The 14,895-nt window shown below is 31.9% G+C and overlaps 1 pseudogene; it reads right to left on the reverse strand.

The window, feature by feature from the left end:
• Positions 1-5,108: 5,108 nt before the first annotated feature.
• Positions 5,109-12,401, reverse strand: LOC114725079 (protein transport protein SEC23-like; annotated as a pseudogene).
• Between the last annotated feature and the right edge of the window lie 2,494 nt (positions 12,402-14,895).

The raw sequence follows: 14,895 nt of genomic DNA on the forward strand, positions 1-14,895 counted from the left end.
TCATTCTTACTGCTTGATTTGTTGGTGCTTTTGTCAATACGTTTCAATTTAATATTTATTGTTTTTCAACAATTGAAATAGATTATTTATGTATTTTGATTATAAAAAAAAGTTGTGTTATTCCACTTATTCTTTACCTATGAGTGAAATAAAATCAACTCTTTTAATTGTATCAAGCATATAAAATTTTGTTATTTTTTTTTAAAGGAAAATAAATAAATAAATAAATAAGAGTTTTGAATTAAGCATTTATTATTAAATCAGAGTCATCACTATATTGGTTTAATTTTTGGTGTCTTTTAAACATGCCTTGGGTGATGGCAGACAGTTCTATTTCCTGTGTTTCTTTGTGAATACTTAATTTTGATCCTTTAGCATTTTAGGCATAGTAGTTCATTTGGAGTAAAACTAGGCTCACCCAGTGTTGATCTCCTGATTTGTTTTCTGAATATATTCTTTTATTTAGTTCATGCCGAGTAAAATCTCCTGCCACAGGGACAAGAGCATCTTTCCCCCATAGAAAAATTGTGGTGTTCTTAATAGGCAGATTATATTTACAGGTATTTACAGCCAAGACAAAGAAGTAGGCTGGCTTCCATTGTTTTTCCCCCCTTTTGCTTGCATGGTTTTATCTTTTCGCAAAGTGATATCTTTTCAGAACATCTTAGCATTGTTGAATAAGAGTTTTTGCAAGTTATTCATATAGTTTGATGTCCAATATCTTAACCAGAAAATCTTGAATATATCATCCAGTTACTAACATGCAACAGCGACGAGGATCTGGACAATTTTTGGCTCGTGTAATATGAAAGCATATTGTATGGGCCGTTTGGTAGGAAGAATTAATTATAATTGAAAAAAAATGAGAAAGAAGACAATAGAAAAACTTTGACATATTTGATATGTGGTATGCATTGTAATGAAAAATGTTGATAGAAAAATTTGTGATAAGATGAAAATGATAAAGTGATAGGAAGAAGTGAAGAATAGATCACTTTAACACCCTTCATTTGAAATGATAATAAAATAATTGATTTTTAAGTAAAATATTGTCACTACTTTTCTATTTTGTCTTAATTACGCGAATCATTTTTTTTATTTTGATAACATAAAATTTAGTTAAAATCATTAACATCATTAAAGAATATTCTAAGTATATTTTTAGTTAAAAAAACATATTAGAATAAGGGAGTGTTTGGTTTTTTCAAAATTATTTTTAAAAACTATTTTCACGCAAGTCGAGACAAAATTTTTCTTACACATTTATTTTATATACTGTAAAATTATTTTTAAAATCACAGTTTGGTTTCTATCCAAACATCATCTAAATCTTGTTTACTATTTTATCTCTCATTATATTAAATCTCTAGTTTATCTTTTAATATTAATATTTATTAATAATATATTTAATATTTTTTTACTAAATTGAGACATAATTTTATAATTTAATTGAAAATACATATATAGAACTACAAAACATTTTCAGCTAATATAATCTACCTCCCGTTCTTAATATAAGAACTAAATGACTAATTTAAATAAATTAAGAAAGCTAGTTAAGTTAATTATTTGTAATAAATAAGTGTTTTTTTTTAAAACATCCTTGTTAATCAAGTGTATTTGTTAGAATTAATATTATTAGAAGGATTATTTGAGAAAAAATATATAAATATGAATGACAAAGTAAAATTTTATATTTATGACCAAAATAAAAGTCAAATAAGCTCTTAAATTAAAGACTAGAGGTAGTATTTAAAAAATTACATCACAAGTAAGTTTGAATAAATAAACAAGATTAAACATTTAATTTTATTGTAAAATAAAAATTTGTATTTATAAAATTAATTGAATTTATAATATGGTAATAGTACAACAAAAAATAGTAAAATACGTATTAAAATTATTTTTTAATTTCATGTAAAGATAAATCATATGTTATTATATGATAACGTTAAAGGGGGCATTTTAATCAAAATAATGAATCAAGCCGATGATTTTATCGTCAACTAATTGTTGGGTGAATGGAAGTTGAATTTTAAAACTAGAAGAAAGGTTTGTATAACATATATTTTGATTTTAAGGAAGATCTATATAGGTTTTGAAAATAAAAGAAAAGTCTCAGTAATTTAAGTTAAATAGAGGGGGTTGATGTATTTTACTCATTTTTTTGATATCATTTATAAAAAAAATTAAAAAAATTATTTATGATTATGTTTATATTAATGGCCTCAATAAGTTTCATTTAATCTTTTAATTGAAAACTTATTGTTCTACTTATACAATAGGTTAAACTAATTACTTTAAATTCCATTACCTTGTTCTGTCAAAAATTTGTTAGTATCTTCAAACATCTACATTTGCTCCTAACTAAGATTTTTTAATAATTTTTTTATTTTTTTTATTAATATTATAAATTAATACTACATCCTCCGGTCTTAAATATGAGAGTTATTTATAGTGTAATACATTACAAACTAAATTTTTATAATACAAACTACTTTTTATATTTAGAACTAGAGCTAGTAATAAATAATTAACATAAGTTTATAGTAATATCTCCTACTGCCCCCTCACATCTTCTCCCTTTCATAATCACACTTATCCACCTTACCTTATGTTCATCTAATATAGTTAGAAGGTGAAATCTGCTGATCTGCTGATAAAAATCAGATGACGTTATCACCTTGAGTAAAATAGGTAGGCCATAGAGATGACTAGATGATGAAGGAACAATGAGAATAAAGAGCTTCAACATTTTTATAATATATTTTTAGTTGCTTGATTATTTTTTTTAAAATTAGATTCTGATGAGCATCTGTTAATTTTAACTTGATCTTCTAGAAAAAGATAATAGCCATGAACGATGCTTCCACAGTAGAGTTTTACAAATAAGATGGCTGATAATAGTTAGTATTTGGAGCAGTTTGGTAATTTTCACAAGATTTTTTCATGGAAGATCTTATTTTCCTGAACTTATTGGAAGTATTTTCCCTTGTGTAAAGTAAAGATCAACTCTCGAAGAAATGAACAACAATTTTTCCATGAACAGTCAAACACATCAACCACCAAAAAACGGCTGACTTTTTTCCCTGATGGTCAATTTTCTCTCGAGAGTGGTCTTCTTTGTATAAGGAGTAATTACCACACCTTTTATTCAGCTAAACCTTAATTCTTATTTTATAAAGAACGAGCCAATCTAATTTTTTTCTCCTTGTTTTTACTTTTCAAAAAATAATCTTCATAGTCTTTAATTCTTTTTTCTCTTCTTTTTCTTTTTTTATAACAATTCTTTTTCTCTTCTAATAATATGTTGCATGTTTATTTAACCCATAAATTCCATTTTTCTTCAGAGTTTTCCCAAGAAACACTTCTAACCCCTTGTTGTACTAAACATAGAGAAAGTGGAATCACATTCATGATATCCAACAAGATTTCACAATAACATCACAAGATAATGCAAAACACTACAATATGTTTAATTCAAGATTCCAGAAAACAAGCACTACTCATTAAAAAAGAAACTAAACGATTCTTTTTATTTAATTTGTCCAAAATAATATGCATAAAGGAGTATTTATAAAAAGAATAAGGAGAAATTTTGACTCGAACAAACTATAATTGATCTAAAAGCCCGAAAACCCACTTGAATTGATGAAATAAGAACAAGTGGCGTGTTCAAATGGAGGAAGGTGGAGGATGCCAGTTTTAATGAATTAGATGGAAAATAGTATATTCGAAATTAATTCGTAAAATAGTATATGCAGCTATTATACACACGTTGTATAATAGCTGCATATACGAGAAAATGTTTCCTCATACAATTTCTAAATCAGCCAAATTAAGTATTTGCTTATTTTCTTATTTTGAAAACAGTTTTTTTCAAAAACAAAAATAAAAAAACTTATTTAATAATTTGTTTTAAATTAATTGTTTTTAGAAAAACAAAAATATGTTTTTAAAAATAAAAAATAATTTTAGTTGTTTTTCTTATTTTAGGTTTTTTTTAATTTTTTGTTCAAAAAATTAGGAACCTTTTTTTCACCACTCGATGATTTTTCTCTAGTTAAAGATTTCAGTTCTCATCAAAATTTCACTTCCAATGTCAATGTGTTTTCTTTCTAATGTAATTTTTTACAACAATCATCCTATCAGGTTTTTTTTTTTTTACTTTTTTATTTCAAAACTTGTTTTAGAAAACAATTTAGGAGAAAAGACAAAAAAGAGAATTAAACAAACCTTAACCTTAGGTTTTAGTCATCAATGACTAGTGACCATCGCATCCAGTGATAGTATTACACTCTTTAATGTGGCCATTTCCATTTCTTCGATGAGTTTAAAGAAGATATGAAATCATGGAGATATAAAAGTAAGGCTAAAATACTCTCAAAATAAATATACAAAAAGAGACTACTTTTTGTGTTGGGGGTGATTATGGAATTTTAAATGGTTCCCACTATACTGCTGATAAACTAATAGTATTTTGTAAATAGAAAAAGTCATTTAAAAGTATGTTGGATATAAGTGTGCCATAACAAAATAAAAAATATTCATTTATTGATTTAAATTATTCTTCCAACCTCTTTAAATTCACGTAAGGTCTAAATCGCTTAAAGTATGTTTACTTTCATATTAAAAACCGCTTAAACCATGATTTACCTGTAACTAATTTGTCATGAATCCAAACCCAGTTATAATCTTCTTGACTCGAAAGGGAACTAATCTCATGCAATGCCTATCTTTCTTAATTGCTTAAGCGCAATGTACAAGTCAAAACATTTACCTTATTTTTATATTTTATTTTATAATCAAATTTGCCGGAAATTTGAGGAAATTAGGCACCGGATCCAAATCCCTTAAAGAGGGAACCAAAATATCACAATAATGTCCTTAGCAGATAGTATTCAAGTCAATTAACCTTATAGCTATTTATAATGCTGAGGCCTAAATGCAATGAAACCTTCACATAAAGGATGAAAAGAACCACTTAAAAAATACTCAGTGAAGGATATGTCTAATACCACTGCACCATATACAAAACTTCTCAAGAGGAACTATTACCAAACTCCTGCAGTGACTAACAAAAAATGCACTATGCAACCCAGAGAGCATGTAAGAATAGCTATATAAATTAATCCAGACAGAGAACTCAAAATTCAGATCTGGGAATGATAAAAAGGCAGGGAAAAAAAATGGGACAAAAACCATCTCTCATCTGCTTTGCTGCTGACGCAAGGAAAACCTCAACATACATTTTCGTTACCCTTCTTCCCAAATCACCCAAGACTCTGACATACTTTTGAACCCTCTTATTATCTCTAAGGAACAGCCTCGATCTGAACCCTAAAGAATTGTGTTTGTGATTTTCTTTCCTTTTTCTTCCACTGGAATGGGCTCTAACCCTCTCTTTTGAAAACAAAAGGAAAGAAAGCAAAATAACTGAATGGAGCAGCACAATGCATGATATACCCTTGGCGAATTTAGCTAATTGAAGTCCAGAACCTATAAACAGTGCCAGTCTATACTATCATCCGCTCTTAAGATTGCACAGCCAGCCTCTGAAGATGCTCAAAAAAGACTTGAAGGCTCACATCGTCAGTAAAGATGATATCTGAACCAGCGGCCATCTCATGAGCGTTATTGTAAGTTGCAGAGGGATTCAGCTTTGCTAATAAAAATCTAGCCTGTTCATCATCAAAGACACCCCCAATAATACCCATGAAGAAAAATCCAGACTTTGGAAAGCATAATGGACAAGTAGAAGATATTGAAAATTGTCCCCAACAAGACCCATGTTTCATACAGATCTTTCTGCATACTAACCTGGGAGCCATGTTGATCACATACAACCAATCTAGGGACAGGGAAACGATCTCTAATGATCAATTGAGCATCATCACGTGGAGCTTGCAGTAGTTGTGCAAATGCCTGGGATTATAATAAATATATTAGGTAAGAAGGAATAAAATACAGTGCCACATGCAAGCAGGAGACAAGCCAAAAAGTAAAGCTCTTGCCTAAAGCATGAACTTCCATTATAAATTAACTAATAGTCCCAATTAACAGACTGCCTTCAAGTATCTGATTGGTTAAATAAGAATTTTCATATGAATATCATTTCACTAGCCAATAGGCCAAGTCCAAACACATACTTGGTGTTCCGGTTGGTTCTGGTATCCCATGTTGCGCCACTGAGCTATTGTCATCCCGTGAAAAAACAACACTAAAATATGAATCTAACAACAAAATCCGGTCAGCAGAAATGGAAGCCACATCCAACAGTGCTGGTGCAGGTAGTGAATTAAATGAATATGATATTAGAGATGGTTGAATCATAACAGCAGCATTACTAATATTTTCCCTGTTTAACAACATGCGGAAGTAGGCAGTCTCATCTGGACTGTTGTTAAAAACCTGACAACAAATTTCATCATTCACATATCAGAGTTAAATAAGTTTCATAACTGTGAAAAGAAAATAATCTCCAGACAAAGTACCTGCACAAATTGTGACCGTCGCAAATTGAACATAAACTGAGGGAACAATGAGAATGATGGATTCAACGTAAAAGATGATGGATCATCCTTGCGGTAGTCACCAAATTTAGAACAAAGACGAATGAGGTATCGATCCAACCAACGTGTGGCATCAAATGTTTCCTGATCAAACAAGATTGATGCTTTTAGCTAGAAGGTTGAGTATGACATATCCAACAGGGGCATAAGAAAACTGTTATTAGTATCACATTACAAGAAAAATGATATTAAAGAAACATAAATTGCTCTCAGAACAGTTAGTTATCATTGCAAAAGAAAACACATCACTGTCAAATATCAAAACTTGGCTAGAATAATTAAACGGACAAATCGAAATAGTCTCAGAGATACTACATTTACCAAATCATTCCAAAAATATATAGTCCCACTAGTGAAGGGTTCAACAAACACAATTAACATAAACATCAGTTCAACATAACCACTTCTCCTAATCTCCCTGTAACTCTAAACAATAAGCTTTCCGTAGATGAAAATAACACTTATTGCAACATTAGAATATAATTCGCAACAATGATGATTTAGAAATATTGAATTAATCACTATATGACAACACAATTTGTGATGTACCTCCGTCTCCATTTTCAAGGAAGCTAATCTAGCCATCACCACAGCAGCAGTTTCTTGATCAAATCCTTGTACCAATTCCTGAACAGAAGAAAATTTCTTCTTTAGTGAACACATTATTTATATATGAACAACGAATGATGATGATGGAGAAAAAATTAGAACCACCAAATGTCCATATAAACACAGCAATAGTATTTTCTTTGGATAAGAAACAGCCAAAAAACAAATGACCATCACTAACAGCCTGTATGGTATCTGATGGGGACTAAGGTAGAATGAGATGCTCAATGCAGCATTGAAAGATGCTGGTACTCTCACCTCAATAGCTAGCTTTTGAGGAAAAGTTCCTCATCTCACTCAAGTAACTATCAATTGGTTTCAAAGCTTAATTATTAGCCAGCCTTGGAAAAGGCTTTTTATGGAGGACTTTGATCAATGAAGAGTTTGGACTAGTTTGGAACTAAGTGAAACATCTTAAAGTGTAGCCATTGGGACAAGTGAGACTCAACACAACTGTAGAATATTACATTTGCCAGATAGATTGCAGGGACCAAACAGACCAACAATTTTAAATCAGAGAAATAAGAAACACTAATAATGTAGAGACAGACATAACTAGTATGTACACAGAAAACAAAAGGATTTTCTTCACCAAAAAAATTAATGGAATTTACCTAAGCGTATGAACACAATTTGACAATCAAAATTGACAGCAATAAAAAAAATGAATTCATTGAAGCTTCTCAAAGTTATCATAAAACTACATCAGAGCTGCTCAAAATGAAGGCAAAATTAAAAAGAAACTCAAACTACCTCAGAGCTAACAGCACTATCTACCCATCTTCTAGTTACAGTAGTAACACGAAGCACTAATTGACCATCTGGGCCCTGGTAACTGCAGTCCAAAAGTGACCCATTGATATCTGATACCTACTAAGAAAGACGAAAGAAGCACGCAGTTGTATGCTTAATTAATTTTAACTGTCAGTATACATCCTCCAAGCTAACCTTGTCAGGAACTGCAGGTACAACTGGGGATTGACAGCTCCTGAAGTGTTTGAACGATCAGTTGTTGAAAGATCAAACACCACTGTTAGGCATGTACTCTTGTCAAGGCCACACATCTTCCATGCTGTTGTGTTCCCCTCTCCGATGACAGTGTCGGCAACAGAAGGTCCTTTCTGCAGTAAGTGATCAGCATTATAAAGGTCCAGGAAAGTTCTAAATGATATCACTCATCCAGACCCGACAAAACTCCTATCAAAATATCATAAAATGACGGGAAATTGAGGTTTGAAACATTAAATGGTCTAACCTTTTCCAATGATGTGCAAGGTCCAATTATTCCCTGAATTTTTATTTCCTTGGAACAATTTATCTCTAGGGTTCCACTGAAGCAAAACTTAAGTGAGAATGTTTGACGGGAAAAGAGGAGGACGCAGATAGATACAGACAAAGATAAATAAACTCATAAATTGAACTAACCAAGTAGAAATGATTTAAGCATCCCAACAACAGCAGAAAGATACAATCAATAATAATCCTTATGAATATATAAAGACCAAACAGATCATTACTTGTGTAATCACACTGTTATTAAAACCTAGAGCCCCAAAAATACATCCTCAAACCAAACTAGATTGTTTCTAGGTATACAGCTGATTTCATGGGAGAAGCAGGGGAAGGAGAGGTGGATTCACCATTCAATTTCATTTATTAGGTATATGGCTGATGATTTTGTTTCTCTCTCTTTCTTAGATCCTTATAGTAAGAAATCACACAAAAACCCCCTATTTGACTAAAGAGAATTGCCTTTTCTAGTCCCCCCTCATAGTTCATAAGTTAACTAAGTTCTGATAATTGTTCTCTCCATATTCATCCTCTTTCTCAAATAATGCAACCTGTTTTGAGTAAAATTGAAATTGAAACCGACAAAGCCAGAACGGAGAAAATACAATTCAACATATTTATTATAGTGACCAAAGTAATATAAAATACCTAAATCTCACATTGACTGGTATGGGTTGCTCAATGAGGTTCTTAAGTATAGTGGCTCTCGTATCTCAACAGCTAACTTTTGGAAAAGGGTTTCTCATCCCACTAGGGTACCTACCATTCTAACAGATTTTCCAACACGTGGAGTTGTTTTAGTTGCAGTGAAAAAATGCAGGAGGCTTTTATGTCATTTTTCTGACTTATATGCGTTGCAAAAGGGTAGAGAAGAGAAATATTGTTTAAGAACCAAATGAGCTATCGTACAATCTCTTCTTTTATTTCCAATGAAATTAAATGTGATTATTTAGAGTGAATATATAGTTGAATTAGTTGAGGATATACTCATTTATCGTACAATCACCTTGTATTATTTTAATTGCTTCCCTACGAGGGAATTAGTTGAGAATATACTTAGTATTGTGAATGTGCTTTCATTTATTCTGTTCCACATTTTAAATAAATAGTTGAGATCATCTCAGGCTTTTATTTTATAAATGCGGGATATTTCTTCACTTTAGAAAATATTGATTTCACAATAAGTGGGAATGTCAAAAACTAAAAATAAACACTAATACCCACAAATTGAATTAATGAAAGCAACCACATCCAAAAAGAGACTAAGATACAGAATACCCACTTAAAACAGAGACCAAGAGATTGTTCACCATCCTCAAAAACACGCTTAAAGGAGTCCTTGAATACTGAATGACCAAAGCTTTCAGACAGAACAACAAGGCCACCTGTCCTTTCAACTGCAACTTTCATCTCCGCAACTCCAACCTATAAACTCCAAACACGCAAAAGTGAGAACAAGAGGTAGAACCAGCACATACACTTATGATATGGTATCATAACAACGGAATAGGTAGTTATAGTTAGTTAATAAAATAGAATAAGAGGCTAGCTGTTAGAATGATTGGGCTTATAAATAGATGTAACAACTTCAGTGTCTTGAAGTGGAAAATTCAGATCACAATATCAACAATAATTCAAGCACATAAAAACTGCATAAGCGGCCCACTGTCAGAATTCAAGAATGATAAGCCATGAGCATGTATCTAGGAAACAAACAAGCATCACAATCATCATAACATCAATATGATCACAAATGCTACACAAACTTGACAAATAAAATAAGTGAAACAAAATTCTATTTTGTTTCCTTCAACCGAAAAAAATGTAAGAAGCAGATTAATAACAACATTTAATACATTCCTTTAAAGGGGAAAAAACAACTAATGAGCAGCTAATGCAAAGCATCAACAGCAGAAAAATGATAAGGGCATCAGCCCAGAACAGCTTCCCCATCATGAAAGCTCTACCTTTAACCGGGGAAAAAACAACAAAGGAAAGAAAGAAAGGTAAAGTCACTAGGGACAATAACATGTCGACCTTAAAAAAAATACTCATCAACATTGATATTAAGACAAACTAGTTAAAACAACTATAGAAACGTGAGAAAATAAGATCCCGAAAACACCTGATCAAGCGCTGATGCAAAAAGATCTAAGACATGGCCCTGGCTAACCAGCTGTTTTGCAAGACTGTCGTAAAATTTCACTGCCTTCTTGAAGTATGGTGCTGCATCTTTATCAAGATCTTTATGTGAACGCACTGGATCAGATAGATCTTTTGACACAATCTGAAAGGAATTATTTTATCACTTCAGTATTGAATAGAACTTTATCTGTACCTATGAATATAAGCAAAAATTTTGAATTCGTATGCCCTTGTATCATATTTTCAAGAGAGAGAATGAAACAAGACGTGATTTCTCTGCTTTGGTTTCTCTTACAATGCTTGGCCCAAACTGAATTGAGGCTTGCAAATTAACTATATATCATACATCCTATGATGGAGTTATACCAGAAAATTAGAGCAAGCAGTTCAGAATCCTTCAAAAGCATCCCCTTATGGACACAAAAAAAAGACCACGGGTGATGCCAGTGCAGCACTACAAAAGAATTTAGCAACCAACTGGCCAATGATTTGCTTTGAACTCTCACTGCACATTTTACTCATACTGAAGTTTGAAAATATTCATTATACCGATTTATTGACTGATAACATAAAACACAAATTATACGATCAGTCAACTAAGAAAACAAAAAATTAAGGACTGTTTTTACCGTGCCAGGTCCTTCTGTGCATGGACCGCCAACCAAAGCTATGATTCTTGCCCCAGTCCCAACAGTACATGCACCCAGCAACCCCGCTGCAACACTTAAAGCAACTCCGGTGCACCGTGCTGAACGACTGCCAGGTGGAACAGGCCATTGATCTGTTTGCAATTCATCCAATAGCTGGAAACCATAACAGTCGCAACCCATTTGTCAAAATGCAATTCCAGAACCAACCATAGGAAATATATAAATTGCAACAAAACCCACCGAATTGAGAGTATATTCACATTCAGATGCAGGAAGCAAAAATCGCAAGACACCTGAAGTAGGGGGTCCACTCTGGACTCCCTTTTGATAAATTCCGGCAGTTCTCCTCCCGGAAGCACCTAGACCTAGCTGTTCCAAAATCTGATCCTTCGTAATCTCTTTACTGCCACGGAAAACATAAACCTTGGACATCTCTGGAAAGCCCAATTCATGAACTTGAACCTGGGTTCCAAAGGTGACGAACCCCACAAAAGCATTGTCAGGTAGCAACTCAATCGCCTGTCTAAGCGCGGACTTAGCAAACTCCATCTCCTCCTCGATCATACATGTATCAAGCACAAAAACAAAAACCGGGGATGGCTGCAATTGATGATGGGGATCAAGAGTCTGGTTCCCGAACATATTAGGGTTCGTTGATAGCGGAAGAACGTATTCAACAGTGGTGTACTGTGGGTAGAGCTCGCCGGGAAAATTGGTCTCCGAGATCATCCCATAGTGAGTAGGAAAATGGTTGCGCTGATAGCAGAACGGACAGATCCAGATCTTGGCAGTGAAGTCGACGCGCGAGAAAGGATTGAGCGGACGGAAGAGCAGGTTTTGCATCGAAGAGGAGCATAAGGGAGCCTTGGGATATCAGGGTGAGAACGGATCAAGGCGATGGAGGCAGCAAGTGGGATCACACACTTGCTAGCTTCGACCTTGGTGCGAGGCCACACGTTCCATGTCATTCGGACTCCATCGACTCCCTCAGGATCTGTGTTCGCCATTTCCGACATCGTGGTCTGAATCCCGACGAAGATGACAAAGGAATTGAATTGCGCGAAATCTCTGCTTTACCTTGCAGTAAATACAATCAGATTCCAATTTTGTTTCTTTCTCGGAAAAAAAAACATAGAGGGGCGACCCCGGAAGAAATGACGGAGAAAGGGTCACCGCGAAGGCGAGGGAAGAACGAGATGCGTTTTGGAACGGTGATTAAAAACAAAACATATAGGAGTCATTTACAGATATTTGTTTTCTAGAGGATATATTGAAGAAGTATGAACACTGCTGATCAAAGGGAGGAAAGAAAAAAAAAAAAAACAAGTATGAACACTGAAGTGAATGGTGAACCATGATTTTAAAAAAAAAATGATAATAAAGTTGTTACAAAACTGAAAAAAGAGAAGATGAGTAAAGAACAAAATTAGAGAGAATAGTGTCACCAAAAAAAAAATTAGAGAGAATAGAATGTAAAAGTATTCCTCGTTCCATTTAAAATATTGAATACATGTTCTTTTTTATAAGGATAACTTTATATCTTCAGTAGAATCTATAAATTACATAATAATAGGAGATAATTATAGGATATAGAGATGATAAGAAATATTGGAGATGATAGGAAATATAAGAAATAATGAAAATATATTGACATCCACAAAAATATTTTTATATTCATAATACTCTCCTTAGATGTCTATTATATATGAATGTGTCTCGTTAAAAAATTTCAACTAGTAAAAATCCTGTGAAACAAAAACCTAATAAAAAAAAGAGTACATCATTTATTGGTACATTATACAGTACTACTCATTAAAAACCTTATTAGAAAAATCTAATGGGATAACTATAAAACATAGAAGGAAAAAAAAAAGAATACAATATGCATCAACTTCTCATCTTGGCAACATCAATTGACATTTTTAGCCTGTAAAGTCGAATATAATGAATAAACCTTTCAAATATTATAGTGAGATAAAGACATCAAATATAAATTTATAATCTTTTGAAAATCATGAGACAAATAGTCTCCTTGTAGTCTACTGACATATAGATCATGCTATGATCTTTCGACATGAAGATCACATAAGAATTCTTTATCTAGTAGCCAATAAGATTAGTCCTAGATATATTCATATAAAATAATATCACATCCGCAGTATTCTTAAGTAACAAAGAACAAACTTAATTTCATTTTAATGTCATGTTAGTAAAGAACTATATCATGCTAATTAGGAAATGATGTGTTAAGTTTTGTATGAGTAGTTAGATACATAACTTTAGTGACACTAAAATATAATACTTTTGGACCAAGTATTTATTCATTACCTTCTACAGGTCTAAATAGATCTTTAGTTTACATCTAAAAATTTGCAACTATCAGAACACATAATACGTAAATAGCAATGATAACAAACTCATTTCTGATCTTTTTATATATGGGCAATTTAAAATATTTAATATCATTGTTGTAACTAATATTTACTAAATCAGTTATATTACATAGGAGACTTATTTAACTTAATTGAATAGTATTTTGAAAATATAATGTATACTTCTAGAAACTTAAATCCTTCAAGGATTTTTATATATTGTGATCCAAATATATCCATATGTTGGATCATTTTGAACTTACACCAGCAATTCAAATCTTTGTGAGATTTACATAAAATTTCGCTACATAATGATTCAATATATTTCTTAGACACATATGAAATATCTTATATATATTATCAAACTGTCATATTAATAAGGTACATAAAAAATTTATCTGTCACAAGACTACATTTCTCTTTTTTTTTAATACAAATGGTCATTTATATAAACTAACATTACATTTCAAGTGCTTGGTCTAGAAATACATAAATTCCCCTTATAATGTTGTACGTTATGTTTTTTCTTTTATGTTGGCATATTGTTTTTTTTGTCTATATCTCATACGAACTTGCATATAAGATCCTCTTTTGATCACGTGATATCATCACTAAAATTATTGTTGACAATTTTATTCTTTTTCGGTCTCCTTTTCTTTTATAACATAACATATCGGGATCTCTTTTTCAAGTATTTTAACATTTTTAATGGTCAAATAGTTATGTCTTAGCCTCTTTCACAATTCATGTCTTTTTAGTATAATCATCTTCATGATTTGCTCCTTTTACTTTTCTTTTTAACCGATCATTTTCTCATACTGTAGGCATGTCTTATAAAAAAAAAAAATAGGAGCCCCTGTAGTTGGAATTTGAAAATCAAGAATTTTCATTTAGGTTAATAATTACATTTGCATTATTAATAATATTTTTATGAAAGCAAGTCTTTATGAATTTATAGTTCATACTACTGTACCTGAGGATCTACATTGATAATAAAAATGCATTCTATGTGTTCTCTTTCTAGCTACTCATTTTCTCCCCTTTATATTGGGAATATGCAGTATAGCTCTCCTAAATTCATAAGTTTCCTTTAAAAATATCTTTTGTTTCATTCAGAGACAAACAAGAAGAATGAGATTTTTATCTAACATTATTCCCAACTCACTTTAATTTAATATCCATTTATGTGCAATTATGTGAAGAAATAATAGATTTGCACATTTGAAGTGAAATATGTGACTCTTAACCAAAAGCCAA

Source organism: Neltuma alba, unplaced genomic scaffold (genome assembly GCF_004799145.2).
Source record: "Neltuma alba isolate B1F8T4 unplaced genomic scaffold, ASM479914v2 tig00012221_pilon, whole genome shotgun sequence".
In the NCBI taxonomy this organism is placed as follows: Eukaryota; Viridiplantae; Streptophyta; class Magnoliopsida; order Fabales; family Fabaceae; genus Neltuma; species Neltuma alba.